At 40.2% G+C, this 15,246-nt stretch overlaps 1 non-coding gene across 1 annotated transcript; it reads right to left on the reverse strand.

The window, feature by feature from the left end:
- Nucleotides 1-7,669: 7,669 nt before the first annotated feature.
- TRNAC-ACA lies at nucleotides 7,670-7,741 on the reverse strand. The gene has a single exon. It is a non-coding gene; the product is annotated as a tRNA-Cys (tRNA).
- Nucleotides 7,742-15,246: the final 7,505 nt, after the last annotated feature.

A 15,246-nucleotide genomic window follows, 5' to 3' on the forward strand; every position in this document is an offset into this window, starting at 1 on the left:
TGAGAAACAGAAATAGAGGTGCTCTATTCCTCTGCGACAAGCCAGCCTTTGGGGCTTCCCCTGTGGCTCAGTGGTAAAAAATACACCTATAATGCAGGAGACTTGGGTTTCATCCCTGGGTTGGGAAGATCCCCTGGAGAAGGAAGTGGCACTCTACTCCAATATTCTTGCCTGGAGAATCCCATGGACAGAGGAGCCTGGTGAGCTACAGTCTATGGGGTCGCAAAGAGTCAGACAGGACTGAATTGACTTGGCATGCATGCCACTGTGAGGCTCAGATCTCTGATTCTCTCTCTATTGCCATTTGGGATGCTAAAAACGTGTGTCCTGAAGACTGTACTATCTATCATCGGCCACGAATTAAGTAACCTAAGACTTTGACAGTCATCCCATGTAAGAGTAGAAGTGTGACCAAGAGGCCAGCAAAAAAATTCAAGGTGACAGAAAGTAGTGGAGTCTTTAAGTGGGAAAAGAATAAATCTTCTCTAAAGGCCAGAACCCAACTCTGGGAATGGCAGAAATGAACACTAATGAGGGTTTTTAGAAGGTACTGGAATGCTTCATGAGTGGACTGTGGGTAGCCCTGATGCTTTCTCAGCAGTATCCCCTCAGGGTGCTTAGAAGATGCCTGGTGAATGTACCTCTGGACTGTGGATAAACCGAAGAGAAAAGGAATACAACACTGTTACATAGCTCACAGGTTTGACAGAAAGTTAGAGACTTTGGCTCAGATAACAAGCAGGATTCAAGCAAGACTGGAAAGCAGACAGCACATCCAAGGTTGTACCCCGGGTCCCAGTGCAGGGCCTGAGCCCTTGCTGACTCCACCACCGTGAATCATCTCTAATGCTCATATCTTCCTCTGCATTCAAAATCCCAGGTAAGGAAGGAAACCCCTGATATTCTGTCATTTTCATAATGGCATAAAGTCTCTATCTCTTAAAATACTCATGTGTTGTGAGTTCTTTTTGTTTTAAACAATATGAATGGGATTTAAGTGCTGGGCGAAGATCACTGGCAAATACCTGTTCCCACCACCCCGGTGACTGCCCAATATCCCACATGCATTCTTCCTCTTGTAATTGCACTTCACTGGAAAACTTAGTGAAAGATTGGTGCTATTTCTCACTTACTTTTCAAAAAAAAATATTACATGTTTGCACATCTATTAGAGCCTGGAATTTTTTTGGAGGTAAGGATTTTTATTAGTGATTTAGTTTCTTTATCATCAGTCTTCATTATAGAAATTGTGAATATTTGACTATAGGACTATTTAGGTATCTATTTCTAGTGTAGATTTTAAGTGGTATTTTCTAGAAATTTATCCATGGCTTCTACATTCTCATATTTATGTGCATAAAATTGTTGATAATATCTTAACATCTTCATGAGATTCACCTTTTTCAGTACTCATATTCTTTTATTTATGCATTCTGTCTTCTTGATTAGTATTGTTAGGTATTTATCAATATTTGACAAACTTTTTCTTTTGGTGATTTTTCAATATTCAGTTTGTTGTTTACTTCATTATTTGCTACCTTATTTTATTATTATTTCCTTGTGCTTCTTTGGGTTTATTTTACAAGTTTTTATCTTAATTTCTTGAGACTTCTGGTGTTAGCTATGACACGTCAAGAGCCTGTAAGTCATTACTCTTACCCTTAATCAAGAAACAAGATGTAGAAGGCATGGACCATACTAACACCCAACTTACCCTAATGGGCAATTATACTACCCACCAACCAACAATGGCAAAAGATGCAATATTTTCAAGTGTAGGTAGAATTTAAAAAGGTTGACCATATGCAGGACTTCCTTGGTGGTCCAGTGGCTAAGACTCCACACTCTCAATGCAGGGGGACCTGGTTCAATCCCTGGTCAGGGAACCAGATCCTGTATGCTACAACTAGGACCCAGTTCAGTCCAGTTACTCAGTCGTGTCCGACTCTTTGCGACCCCATAAACCACAGCACACTCCATCACCAACTCCTGGAGTTCACTCAAACTCATTTCCATTGAGTCGGTGATGCCATCCAACCATCTCATCCTCTGTCATCCCCTTCTCCTCCCACCTTCAATCTTTCTAGCATTGGGGTCTTTCCCAATGAGTCAGTTCTTCACATCAGGTGGCCAAAGTATTGGAGTTTCAGCTTTAGCATCGGTCCTTCCAGTGAATATTCAGGACTGATCTCCTTTAGGATGGACTGGTTGGATCTCCTTGCAGTCCAAGGGACTCTCAAGAGTCTCCTCCAACACTATAGTTCAAAAGCATCAATTCTTCGGTACTCAGCTTTCCTCACAGTCCAACTCTCACATACACATATGACCACTGGAAAAACCATAGCTTTGACTAGACGGACCTTTGTTGGCAAAGTAAGATCTCTGCTTTTTAATATGCTGTCTAGGTTGGTCATAACTTTTTTTTTAAAAGCATCTTTTAATTTCATGATAACTAAGACCTAGTGCCAAATAAATAAACTAAAAAAAAAAAGGTAGACAATATTCTGGGCCACAAAACAAATCTCAATACATTTTTAAAGGACTGAAATATTTTAGACCATCTTCCAGTGTATGGATTATCAAACAATCTAAGTCTAGCCTTCATCATCCAAAAATAGTCTCAAAGTCCAAAAATCCATAGTAACGCTTCATCCAGAAAGAGACAAACTCATAAGTACATTTCTTAGTTCATCAAAGCAAAGCTATTAAGAAGCTAGTTTCCTTTAAATTTTTTTTAAAGTTGTACCGACTTTCCTTTAAACTCTGTTAATGCAAGAGAACAAAATAATAATTTCACTCCTGTACATAACTATAATAAATTAAAAGAAAACTCCAGGAGGCTTAGAGGATGCCTGTTGCTATAGGACTGTATAACAAACAGTTGGTCACCTAGGAAAAGTGCCAAGACCTCAAGTAGGCAGACCTGACTGCTAGGAGAGAGCCCTGGTATGATAGTAAACTAATTAGAATCTGTGTTATTAAAACTAGGTAAAAGCAGAAGCTCTATACAGTCAGCAAAAAATAAGACCAGGAGCTGACTGTGTCTCAGATCATGAACTCCTTATTGCCAAATTCAGACTTAAATTGAAGAAAGTAGGGAAAACCACTAGACCATTCAGGTATGACCGAAATCAAATCCCTTATGATTATACAATGGAAGTGAGAAATAGATTTAAGGGACTAGATCTGATAGATAGAGTGCCTGATGAACTATGGATGGAGGTTCGTGACATTGTACAGGAGACAGGGATCAAGACCATCCCCATGGAAAAGAAATGCAAAAAAGCAAAATGGCTGTCTGGGGAGGCCTTACAAATAGCTGTGAAAAGAAGAGAAGCAAAAAGCAAAGGAGAAAAGGAAAGATATAAACATCTGAGTACAGAGTTCCAAAGAATAGCAAGAAGAGATAAGAAAGCCTTCCTCAGTGATCAATGCAAAGAAATAGAGGAAAACAACAGAAAGGGAAAGACTAGAGATCTCTTCAAGAAAATTAGAGATACCAAGGGAACATTTCATGCAAAGATGGGCTCAATAAAGGACAGAAATGGTATGGACCTAAAAGAAGCAGAAGATATTAAGAAGAGGTGGCAAGAATACACAGAAGAACTGTACAAAAAAAATCTTCATGACCAAGATAATCATGATGGTGTAATCACTGACCTAGAGCCAGACATCCTGGAATGTGAAATCAAGTGGGCCTTAGAAAGCATCACTACGAACAAAGCTAGTGGAGGTGATGGAATTCCAGTTGAGCTCTTTCAAATCCTGAAAGATGATGCTGTGAAAGTGCTGCACTCAATATGTCAGCAAATTTGGAAAACTCAGCAGTGGCCATAGGACTGGAAAAGGTCAGTTTTCATTCCAATCCCAAAGAAAGGCAATTCCAAAGAATGCTCAAACTACCGCACAATTGCACTCATCTATGGTTTTTCCAGTAGTCATGTATGGATGTGAGAGTTGGACTGTAAAGAAAGCTGAGCACTGAAGAACTGATGCTTTTGAACTGTGGTGTTGGAGAAGACTCTTGAGAGTCCCTTGGACTGCAAGGGGATCCAACCAGTCCATTGTAGAGGAGATCAGTCCTGGGTGTTCTTTGGAAGGACTTATGCTAAAGCTGAAACTCCAGTACTTTGGCCACCTCATGTGAAGAGTTGACTCATTGGAAAAGACTCTGATGCTTGGAGGGATTGGGGGCAGGAGGAGAAGGGGACGACAGAGGATGAGATGGCTGGATGGCATCACTGACTCGATGGACGTGAGTCTGAGTGAACTCTGGAGTTGGTGATGGACAGGGAGGCCTGGCGTGCTGCGATTAATGGGGTCGCAAAGTGTCAGACACAACTGAGCTGAACTGAAAGGCTGAAGTGCAGTCTCTTACTTAGAAGCTTCTTAACCCTGAGGGAGCTGATAGGGAAGATACCTGCCTCAGGACACTGATACCAACATCCAGCACCAAGTTAATAAATTCTCTGTGAGACCAAAGAGGAGCCCTTCCCCTCTATGAGAAGTTAGAAGAGGAGCAAGATGAAAGTGAAGCGGGGGCAGTGAACCATCAACCTTGGCTGAGGACAGTAGAACTATCGCCCCAACAAGAAGAGGAGGCCCCGCCTCTCCCACAGATCTGCATTTGGGACTGGTAAAATTTAAACTTGTTGGGCCTTGTCAGTGTGATGCAGAAAAGCACAGAGAAACAGGTGGTGCCTGCTGGAGATGGATGGTTCGTTTAGATTCTGAAACCGAGGATAAAGGACAACTCCCTGTAGGAAGTAAAAAGAAAGCTAGTCCAGACCTCATCTGACCTGGGATAAGCTGGGTATGCCTCCCGAGGTCACACTGCAACCCCTCCCTCACCTATTTCTAGACCTTGTTGTTGTTTAGTCGCTAAGTCAAGTCTGACTCTTTTGTGACCCCATGGACTGTAGCCCAGCAGGCTCCTCTTTCCATGGCATTTCCTGGGCAAAAATACTGGAGTGGGTTGCCTTTTCCTTCTCCAGGGGATCATCCTAGACCAGGGATCAAACACTCGTCTCCTGCTGGATTCTTTACCACTGAGCTACCTGGCAAGTCTTCCCACCTGGGAAGTCTCTAAACCTTTGAATAGGGCCTAACAGAGAAAGAGAAGGAAACTTTTTTAAAAGCAAAATCATGAACAAGAGTTATGCTAAGAAGAGGTCAGCGTGGCAGTATGAGTGAATTGAGTTTTGACATGCACTCCATCTGTAGTTCTTCACTCAGCCTCACCTCATCCAGAGTGGATCTAAAATGAACCCAAATGATTGTCATTCTGCTTTGCTAAAGGAACCAGATTCTGGGAAAGGGTGTCAAAAGGGTAAAAATGACTACTTATTGATTGAGAGAGTACTACTTATTGATTGAGACAGTATAGAAGGAGTCTTATTTTCTCTAAGGATTACTCGGGCTTGGGTTGTTTAGTTGCTCAGTCATGTCTGATTCTTTGCAACCCCATGGACTGTAGCCCTGCCAGGCTCCTCTCCATTCGTGAGATTCTCCAGGCAAGTCCTAGAGTGGGCTGCTGTTTCCTTCTCCAGAGGATCTTTCCGACCCAGGGATCGAACCCACATCTCCAGCATTGTCGAGTGGATTCTTCACTGCTGAGCCATGAGGAAAGCCCCTGTCAGCCTAGATAAGAGGTCACAAATACACAAAGTGACTGTGAAGACAAATAGAGGAGCGTCAAGGAGCTGCTTCCAAATCCCCGTACTCATCTGGATTCATGTGCTGTTGAAAGATAAGCCCTAATCTGAAATACAGAATATTTCTTTACAAACTATGTGCATGTTTGACAACCAAACAGCAAAGCTGTTTAATAACTGACTTCTACGTCCACTATTAAGGAAACTGTATTGGAGTAATTGCCAGATATCCGACAGCAGATACAAAATACACATACCCTTGAGAGTATATAAGATTGTCCGTTTATATACCTCCTGTATACGATATGCAACCCTGGGAAAGATCAAAGGCAAAAGGAGAAGGAGGCGGCAGAGGATGAGATGGTTGGATGGCATCGCTGACTCAGTGGACGTGAGTTTGAGCAAATTCTGGGAGATAGTGGAGGACAGAGGAGCCTGGTTTGCTGCAGTCTATGGAGTCATGAAGAGTCAGACACGACTTAGTGACTGAACAACAACACACCTCCTGTAGGCCTACATCTTACCCTTGGTATTATTATTTTTTCCAAAATAGTTATTTGATTCTATTTTTGCATATTTAAAAATATCCCATAGTAGAAATTTACCAAAGTCTAGAATTAGTAGTTAAGAGGGTGTGACAGAGACAGCTGATTGTCCCCCTAACTCCAGTCTCCCTTCTCTATACAAGAGACTTGTGGATGGGCTCCAGGGACTTTAAAGACTACATTTCCCAGCTGCTCTTTTAGCTCAATGAGGTCACATGACTCAATTCTTGCCCGTGAAGTGTGTGTAGCGGTGACTTGTGCTGTTTCAACATCTGAGCCACAGGACAGTGGATTTGTAGGTCCCTTTCTCACCTCCTGCAAGGCATATGCCTCTTACCCATGACTCAGCTTCCACTCGCGGACGAAGACCTGTTCTGATCAAAGCAACAGGGTACAGAGAACCCGAGTCTCTGAGTGAGCACCTTGAACAGAGCTACCTATGGCTCTCAGCCTGGAGTGCTCTCTGCATATAATGTGCTCTCTGGATTTAGTGTGAGATGAATACACCTCCATTATCTTTAAACCACAGTACTTTGGAACCATTTGGTTTTACTGCCTCAGCCTATGATCAAGCTTATAACACAGATTTTAATAAAAAGTAGAGTACCTTGGCAGGTGAGAATTTTACTTCCCTCTGCTTTTGTATTTTGTAAATTAGTAACCTAAATGATCGACTATATAGTTTTTTTCAATTTAACAAAGACATGGCAATTTGTTTTTAAAACAAAAAACTGAGTAGAGGTGATTAGCACCTCTGTGAACCTTGAGAATAGTTCTTATCAAATCATAGAACCATCAGATTTTATAACTTGGGGGAGGGATAAATTAGGAACTTGGATTCATAGATACACACTAGTATATTTAAAGTAGATAAACAATAAGGTCCTATTGCATAGTAGAAGAAATTCTACTCTCTCTCTATATATGAATAGTTATATATATATTCAATTATATATAAAACTGAATCACTTTGCTATACACCAGAAACTAACACAACATTGTATATCAACTATACTTAAATTCTTTAAAAGATTATATAGCCTGGCCCTGGAAGTGAGAAAAGAAATATAGTGTCATCAGTGAGGAAGTGACCTGACCAAGATTTCAAAAATTTGCTCAACTATGTGTATTAGAGTGTCATTATCTTTCTATCTGCCCTTACCAAGGGCATATATGTGTCAGGGATACACAAATACACCTGGAAAGGAAAGGCCCCTCCCTATATTTAAGAATCTTATAGGGAAAGATCAAAAGTTTTCATAAAAACAAAGTCAAAGCTTATCACACAAATGAAAACTGAAAAAATAAGTGTAGAGTGAAATGAAAAGTAGCCCTGTCCTAAGGAGAAGTCGCTCAGTCGTGTCCGATTCTTTGCGACCCCATGGACTGTAGCCCACCAGGCTCCTCCGTCCATGGGATTTTCCAGGCGAGAGTACTGGAGTGGGGTGCCATTGCCTTCTCCAGGGGATCTTCCCCACCCAGGAATCGAACCCGGGTCTCCTGCATTGTAGGCAGACGCTTTACCGTCTGAGCCACCAGGGAAGTCCTAAGAGGTCATATTTAATGGTTAATTTCCACTGCTTTTAGAGACTTTGAGCACCTTCTCCACTGGCTTTGCAATGGCTAATCATTCATAACCAGCACTGTGCAATCGGCAGATATAAAATTGATATGCTTTTCTTCCTTCCCACTCACTGCTACAAACGAGTCCATAGAAATCGTTTGGAGGGCTGACCGTGTTTAGGATTCAGAGGATGTTCCATGGTTTTGAACACCATCATTGGCAGGAATAAAAAACTTCACCATTGATGCCTGATTAAAGCCTTCAAAGAGCCAGTGCGCAGCAAGGGGTGGAGTCAGAGGCGGGGAGGGTGACTGCACAAGGTGTTTAGATGTGGTCCTGGGAGGTCGGAGGCCCAGCTAGCCGCAGCCCTAACAGGCTGCCTCAGGGACCGGAGCAGGTGGCAGGGAGCAGAAGTCTGGGATCAGGGCAGGGGAGGCCTCTGAGGGTGTGGGTGTATCACTCTCCTCTGCTCATTTTACCCAGCCCCTCATATTTACTGTCTTGGATTTAACGGGCTAATTTATACCACCAGCTCCCCGAGTCCTGATTTCTATAGAGACAATTATAAGGATGTGCACGAATATGGGTGTGTAATTCTAGGGTAGCTCTTAGAAACTCCCCTTCTGACATGGAATATTTTTCCTTTTTTTTTTTCTCTCTTTTGGTATCTCTTGATATCATTATGTTTTCTCATTGCCTTTCTGTGTAGCTTTCTTCTTTTAACATTAACAGCTGAACAGCTGCTTCTGTTTTGTCTTACCATCCCCCAACATCAGAAATAGAGAATTAAAAGCAAGACAAAAACTAAATATCCACATAGAAATGAAAATCTCTAAGAACACAATTCTAGATAATAAAGAGTTCATAAGATTTAACAATAGAGCTCACTATAAGTGTGACATTTGCCTAATGCTTCATACATGTTAAGTCACTTAATTCTCAGGGCTGCCCAGTGGATTAGGTACTGTTAATTTCCTCATTTGACCGATGAAGAAACTGAGGCACAGAGAACTTCAGTAGCTGTCCAAGGTCAAAGGAATATTTATCTGATTACACACCCTGGCCCAAATTCTAATTTTAAGGAGTCTGTGTACAAAATCTAGGCATAGCAGTGCTAATGAAAGCCCCAAGTAAGATACATGGAGACTGTATTGCAAGTGAAGCACTCGGGTTCTAACATCAAACATCCTGATTTAGGGTCTTGGTTTTACTCTTTACATGCTGTGAGAATTTGAGCAAGTTACTTAACCGCTCTGAGTCTCAGTTTCCCCAAGCGTCATCCATGGGGATAGTGATGATGAAATCTAACACATGGTGAAGAGCCTAGCACACAGTAGGAAGCTGTATCACTGGTGCCCAGCACATAGTAAGTGCTTGGAAAATATTTGTTGAATGTCAGCTATCATAATAGAATAGTGCATGTTGACAAGAGGAGCAAATTGTGATTTATTAAAGCCAAGCCTGACTGCCTGTTTAGTCTTTCAAAAACTGCCTCATTTCTCCAACATTTGAGGTACATGAATGGATTGTAGCAATAAAGCAGAAAACCCATGGATACTGGTTTGATGATGATGTTTCAGCCAGTAAAAATGGTCCACCTTGCTTCCTTCTCCTGCCACAAATGGCATGCTCATTTATAGGATAGCCAAATGTTTAAAGAATAGTTGGCAACTTATGAAAAGTGATTATAATACTGATTTCCTCAATTTTTTTCCTCCTTAAATAATGTTCATCCATAAATGATGCCTGATAGAATATTTGTAGAACAAACATCTGTATCTGATTTGAGGAAAATGGCTCAAAATGTGGATTCTGATTCTGACCTTAGACACTGTGGTATGAGATGTTTATGTTGGATTTCACATAGGAAAAAAAAAAAGGAAACCTAAAGAGCTGTGACATTCAAAGGGCCACTAAAGATAGAAAGTGAAAATGTTAGTCACTCAGTCACATTCGACTCTTGGCAGCCTCACGGACTGTAGCCCATCAGGCTCCTCTGTCCATAGAATTCTCCAGGCAAAAACACTGGAGTGGCTTGCCATTTCCTTCTCCAGGGAATCTTCCCAACCCAGGGATCGAACGCAGGTGTCCTGCATTGTAGGCAGATGCTTTACCATCTGCACCACTAGAGAAGCCCAAAGCATAGGGGATGAACAGTTCAGCAATTTATCTCCATCAACCTGAGCCTTTAGTGAGGGGGAAAGTTTGACTTAAAAATGATGATGTAATATTAAGAAAGTCAAAGTACCAAAAGACATACTATAGTTTTAGGCAGCTTATGATATTTTATCTTCTATCATTTTTCATCCATATGGTAAGAATACCTTCATAAGAAAAAATATTTTGAAAAGAGACTATTAAATATAATATCACTTTCAAAAGATTATAAGTTGAAGTTGAATTTTTATAATATACTGAAAAAAATTTATTCACTACTGTTGTTAAATCGCTTCATACAAAGTAAGAAAAGTAAAGCCAAAAAAATGACCCCAAGATCTAATGCCAAATGTACATACAGCTAACTTTTTAAAATATTTATGAATCATCCTTTATCAGCTTCAGGCTATTCAAAATTTGAACACACATGCATGTATATTTGAATAATAGAGAGTTCACTTTAAAATATCAGTTTGAAAATCTTCCAAAACAGAAATGCTTCAAGTGAACCTTAAGATCTTGTTCTTATAGGAGAACGTAAAGGTTTTCAAATGTGTTAACTGTTTTTCACATTAAAAACTTATTAAATGGGAGATGATCTGTTTCTTTTGCTATCTTATACGCTAATTAAAGTTATATTTTTCTGTTAGGCTAGAAATCATCTGGCCAATAATGTGAATTATATTAGCCTCTGTTTTCAAACTGATCCTCTAACACAGAGTGCAAGGACAGATCAGAGAAATCAGCCACTCCAGACTGGCAGTGGTAGTTTTAATAAGTAAGGGAACTTACATAGGGAGCTTGTCTTGGCGATTGCAAGACAGCATAGACCTCCACATCCACCAGGCAGAATCCTTAAAGTTGGTATAGAGCCCTTAACTGGGTTCAGTCATGTATTCAGTCCAAGGGGCCTCACCAATACATTGCTCTGTCAAGGCTGTGGGAGCACTGAACAGAAGGTACAGTCCAAGGACAAGGGAGGAGGGAGGAACCTACCATTGCCAGATTGCCTGGCTCCAGCTCTCCTGTCAACAGGCAGTCATGTCCTCTCGATGACCTCCTCCAACATGCCCTCTGCAAAGAATTTAATCTGAATACTTAAATGTAGGAGAGTAAGGACATGAAGGTCACAAGGGCACCGCTGGTCACAGGGCTCTGTCTTGTCATCCCTACCATATGAGACATCTCCCTGGAGGACAGACAAAGGCAGTGTATACTTTTAGTTCCAGGGAAGATGGTAGCATATCATTATAAAGTCCCTTGGGAAGGATTCCTTTAGGGCTCATTGCTTCTCAATGGAGCCAGAGCATCACAAATAACCACCTGAGTGGCAAGTGCTCGAAGTGTGTGCAGGAAGAGAAATACATGACAGTAAGTATTTATACAGGAAGTAAGAGGGCTCAGTCATTTTCATTCATCCTCGCTCCATCCTTAGCCTGACTCCATTTCTAGCAAAATGGTGCAGCACTTCTGTGTATCCACAGCTTATTGTTTCTAACAACTAAATTGTATATCATAACCACTGCCTCAAGTGGTAAAGAATCCATCTGCCAATGCAGGAGATGCAGGAGATGTGAGTTTGATCCCTGGGTTGGGAAGATCGCCTGGAGAAGGAAATGGCAACCCACTGCAGTATTCTTGCCTGGAAAATCCCATGGACAGAGGAGCCTGGCGGGCTACAGTCCATAGGATTGCAGGGAGTTGGACATGACTGAGCGCACATGCACAGCTTACAAACACTGCGAAGTGATAAGACTTGGAGTATCTTTGCTGCTGCTAAGTCACTTCAGTTGTGTCTGACTCTGTGTGACCCCATAGACGGCAGCCCACCAGGCTCCCCCATCCCTGGGATTCTCCAGGCAAGAACACTGGAGTGGGTTGCCATTTCCTTCTCCAATGCAGGAAAGTGAAAAGTGAAAGGAGTATCTTTAGGGAATTTCAAAAGGAAGCAGGTTATAACATAAGTCTTTATAGCTTTTAAGTGATTTAGTGCTGTTACTAGCTATCCTTGATATCTAACAGGCTTGGTGGAACACATAAAGCATATTCATCATAGAGCGTTTAGAAAGTAAGCATAAACTCCAAGGAAAAAAATTCCATAATCTTGTCACCCAGAATAGCCATTGTTAACATTTTTGTGTAAACTTTCAATCTTTTTTTCTATGCTCACCCACATAATAATAACAATGTCTAATATCAATTTAGTGTTTACTTGGTGGTGATTACTATATTCTTTGTAAGCATTATCTCATTCAATTATTATTAAAATTTTAAGAAATGGGCACTATTATGCCCGTTTTACAGGTGAAGATGTTGAGGCTTAAAGAGTTTAAGCCATTTGCACAGAATCACACAGGTAGTGAGTGAATCATTTGCACTAGTTTTAACCCAGGTGTGCCTGACTCCAGAGCCTGTGTTCTTGACTTCAATGTACTATTTCCGACTTATACATGCCTTTGATACTATAAAATTTCATTTTATAAATTGTGCTTTATAATTCTTCTTAAAGTATAGTGCTGTAATGAAGTAAGCATATGAAGGAAGAGTGAGAAATGTAATATACAAAATTTGTATTCTGAAATACATAAAATATTTAGATTTCACTTCTCAAATAGTCAAATGACATTCGGAGTTGGCACATGAGAGATAACAAATAATGAAGCATCATAAAAAATGCTCAGATTTGCTGGTTAAAGGTACATATAGAGTATCAATGTATATTGATACATTGTATTTATTATGTATGTGTAATTATTTATTTTTTAAGAAATACAGATGACTCTTTTAGAGTGTTGGGAGATCTATTAGGCTCAATTTTTGCAAGGAGCAATTACAAGAACTATGAAGACATGTTTCTAGGAAATAATCTAGAGAAGTAATTTACAGAAAAAAGTGGTTTAATTTCTTTGGCGAGGTAGGTTTATTTGATTCCTAGAAATAGAAATTTGAAATAACATGTAACGAGGTAGAACATAAGGATATAGATACTGATTTCACAGCTGGAAAAAATGAAGATTTATATATGGACACTGATGGAATGTGAATTTAAAGTGACAGAAATAATTTATGTTTTATAATCACTGTATTTTTCTGTATACATTTAAGTGTTTAAAATGATTCTTTTGAGATCCAAAGACTTCTATTTTTGCTGTATAGATATTTTAATGTTTGCATTTTATTATTGATCATGAAAAACATATTGTATGCATTCTGGCTTAGCATCATCCTGAAAAGAAAAGCTGAAGGAAGGAAATGAAAGGAGAAAGGGTGGGGAGTTGGGGGGGCAGAGACACATGATGGCAAAGGTGAAGGCGGGAAATATGGGTGATTAAACACAATTATATCACAAATACAGGTAATCATATAGTATAGAGTGTAATGTGCTGCACTTGGAAGTTATTCACAAAGCATTTAGAGAAATCTGAAGCTAGACAGCAGACCTTTGAAGTCATGTGTCCAAAATTAAGGCAAATTTATGTCTGTATTTATTTATTGCAGAGTCTTTGCAATTACTATATAAAAACATAGGCCATGTCCCTTAATGAAAAGTGTCCAGAAGAAAAAAAAGTAGACGTTGGAATCCTTGACTTCCCCAGAAGTCACTCTTTAATTTCTAATAAGCTTTCAAACACTAATAATGCACCTGTTTGGGGACATCTATTGTTATTTTCATTTGACACAAACAGACCAATCATAGAAAAATATGATTTTCTATAGAAAATACCTAAAACATAGCCTACCTAAAAATACCTAAAACGTATCCTACCTGATATATATCCCATACAAAACTGTGTATAACATTGGGCAGTGCTTCAAATTAGTTTCCTCACAGATTTTTATTCTGAGCATGATGTAGAGCCCACGTCATCCTAAACATTTTCAAGCATTTTTTTAGAGGGGGGCACTTTTCATTTTTAATAGCTGATTCTGGTGGCTCACCTTTCTTTTCTGTGGTTTTAGAGCCTTTGGACCACTGAGGTGAATGTTCAGTTTATTTCTTTTTTTTTTTTTTTTTTCAGTTTATTTCTTGCAATGAAAATATAATTAACTGAGGAATAATTTCCAGAGGAGATTTTCTGGCAGACGAGAGGGCATATGGAGTACACGAGTTCTGCTGGAACTGTGTCCAGCGGGGCCCTGCCTGTATTCAGCGCTAATGGATGGCAGGCGCGCACACGCCAGTCTTGAAGGCTAGTCATGACCCCAGGGTCTGAGGGGTCCCTCGAGTCTGGTAATGTCACGATTGAATATTGAAGTTAGAGAGTACAAAGCTCTACCTTTGGTATTTTTCATGAAGGCTGGATTAATTATAGCAAACTATAGATAAGATTTATTGAATATTTTTCCTGGAGAAGGAAATGGCAGCCCACTCCAGTATTCTTGCATGGGAAATCCCATGAACAGAGGAGCCTGGTGGGCTACAGTCCATGGGTCACAAGAGTTGGACATGACTCAGCAACTAAACAACAAAAATCATATATTTAGGGACTGTATCAATTGCTTCACATGGATTAACTCATTGAAGTATCATAGAATGACAAGTAATATTATTGCCCCTTTTAGGCTTCTAGGAAACTTGAATCTTAGAGGAGTCTAGTATTAATAACATGCACAAATAGACAAAAACAGTAAATGGTAGACTTAAGTTCCACACTCAGTCTAATTCCAGAACAGGGGAGCTTAGCCACACTCCTATCTCTCTGGAGGCCCTAAAGCACCTCCGATTGGCTATAGCAAGTTAGCAATTTGCCCAGTATGGTGTGTGTGTGTGCATGTGTGTGTGTGTGTTAGTTACTCAGTCGTGTCTGACTCTTTGCAAGCCCATGGAGCCCACCAGCCTCCTCTGTCAATGGAATTCTCCAGGCAAGAATAGTAGAGTGGGTTGCCATTCCCTTCTCCAGGAGATTTTCCCAACCCAGGTATCAAACCCAGGTCTTCTGCATTGCAGGCAGATTCTTTACCATTGTGATGGTCATTTAAACTGTTCTTAAAGACCTTCTTTCAAATTTTGAAGCAATAGCTAGATTAAGAAGTGAAATGGGTTAGTTTATAATTTGTAGGGAGTATGTAGGAAACACTCTGTACTTTCAGCACATTTTTTTGTAAACCTAGAGTGCTCTAAAAATGTAAGATCTATTAATATACATAAGGTTTCTGCCTCTTTCTCTGCTGGTTTCCTAACCTCATTCTCAAGCGCGTATCACCATATGTGAAAATGTGCATCTAACTAAACAAAGACACCCAGAACCTCTTTGACAAGACCTTCTACTTCTCAAGAGTTCTCAACTGGAATGCATTTTCTCCTTCTCAATCTCTCATGACAAAT

Source organism: Bubalus bubalis, chromosome 8 (genome assembly GCF_019923935.1).
Source record: "Bubalus bubalis isolate 160015118507 breed Murrah chromosome 8, NDDB_SH_1, whole genome shotgun sequence".
NCBI classification, from domain to species: Eukaryota; Metazoa; Chordata; class Mammalia; order Artiodactyla; family Bovidae; genus Bubalus; species Bubalus bubalis.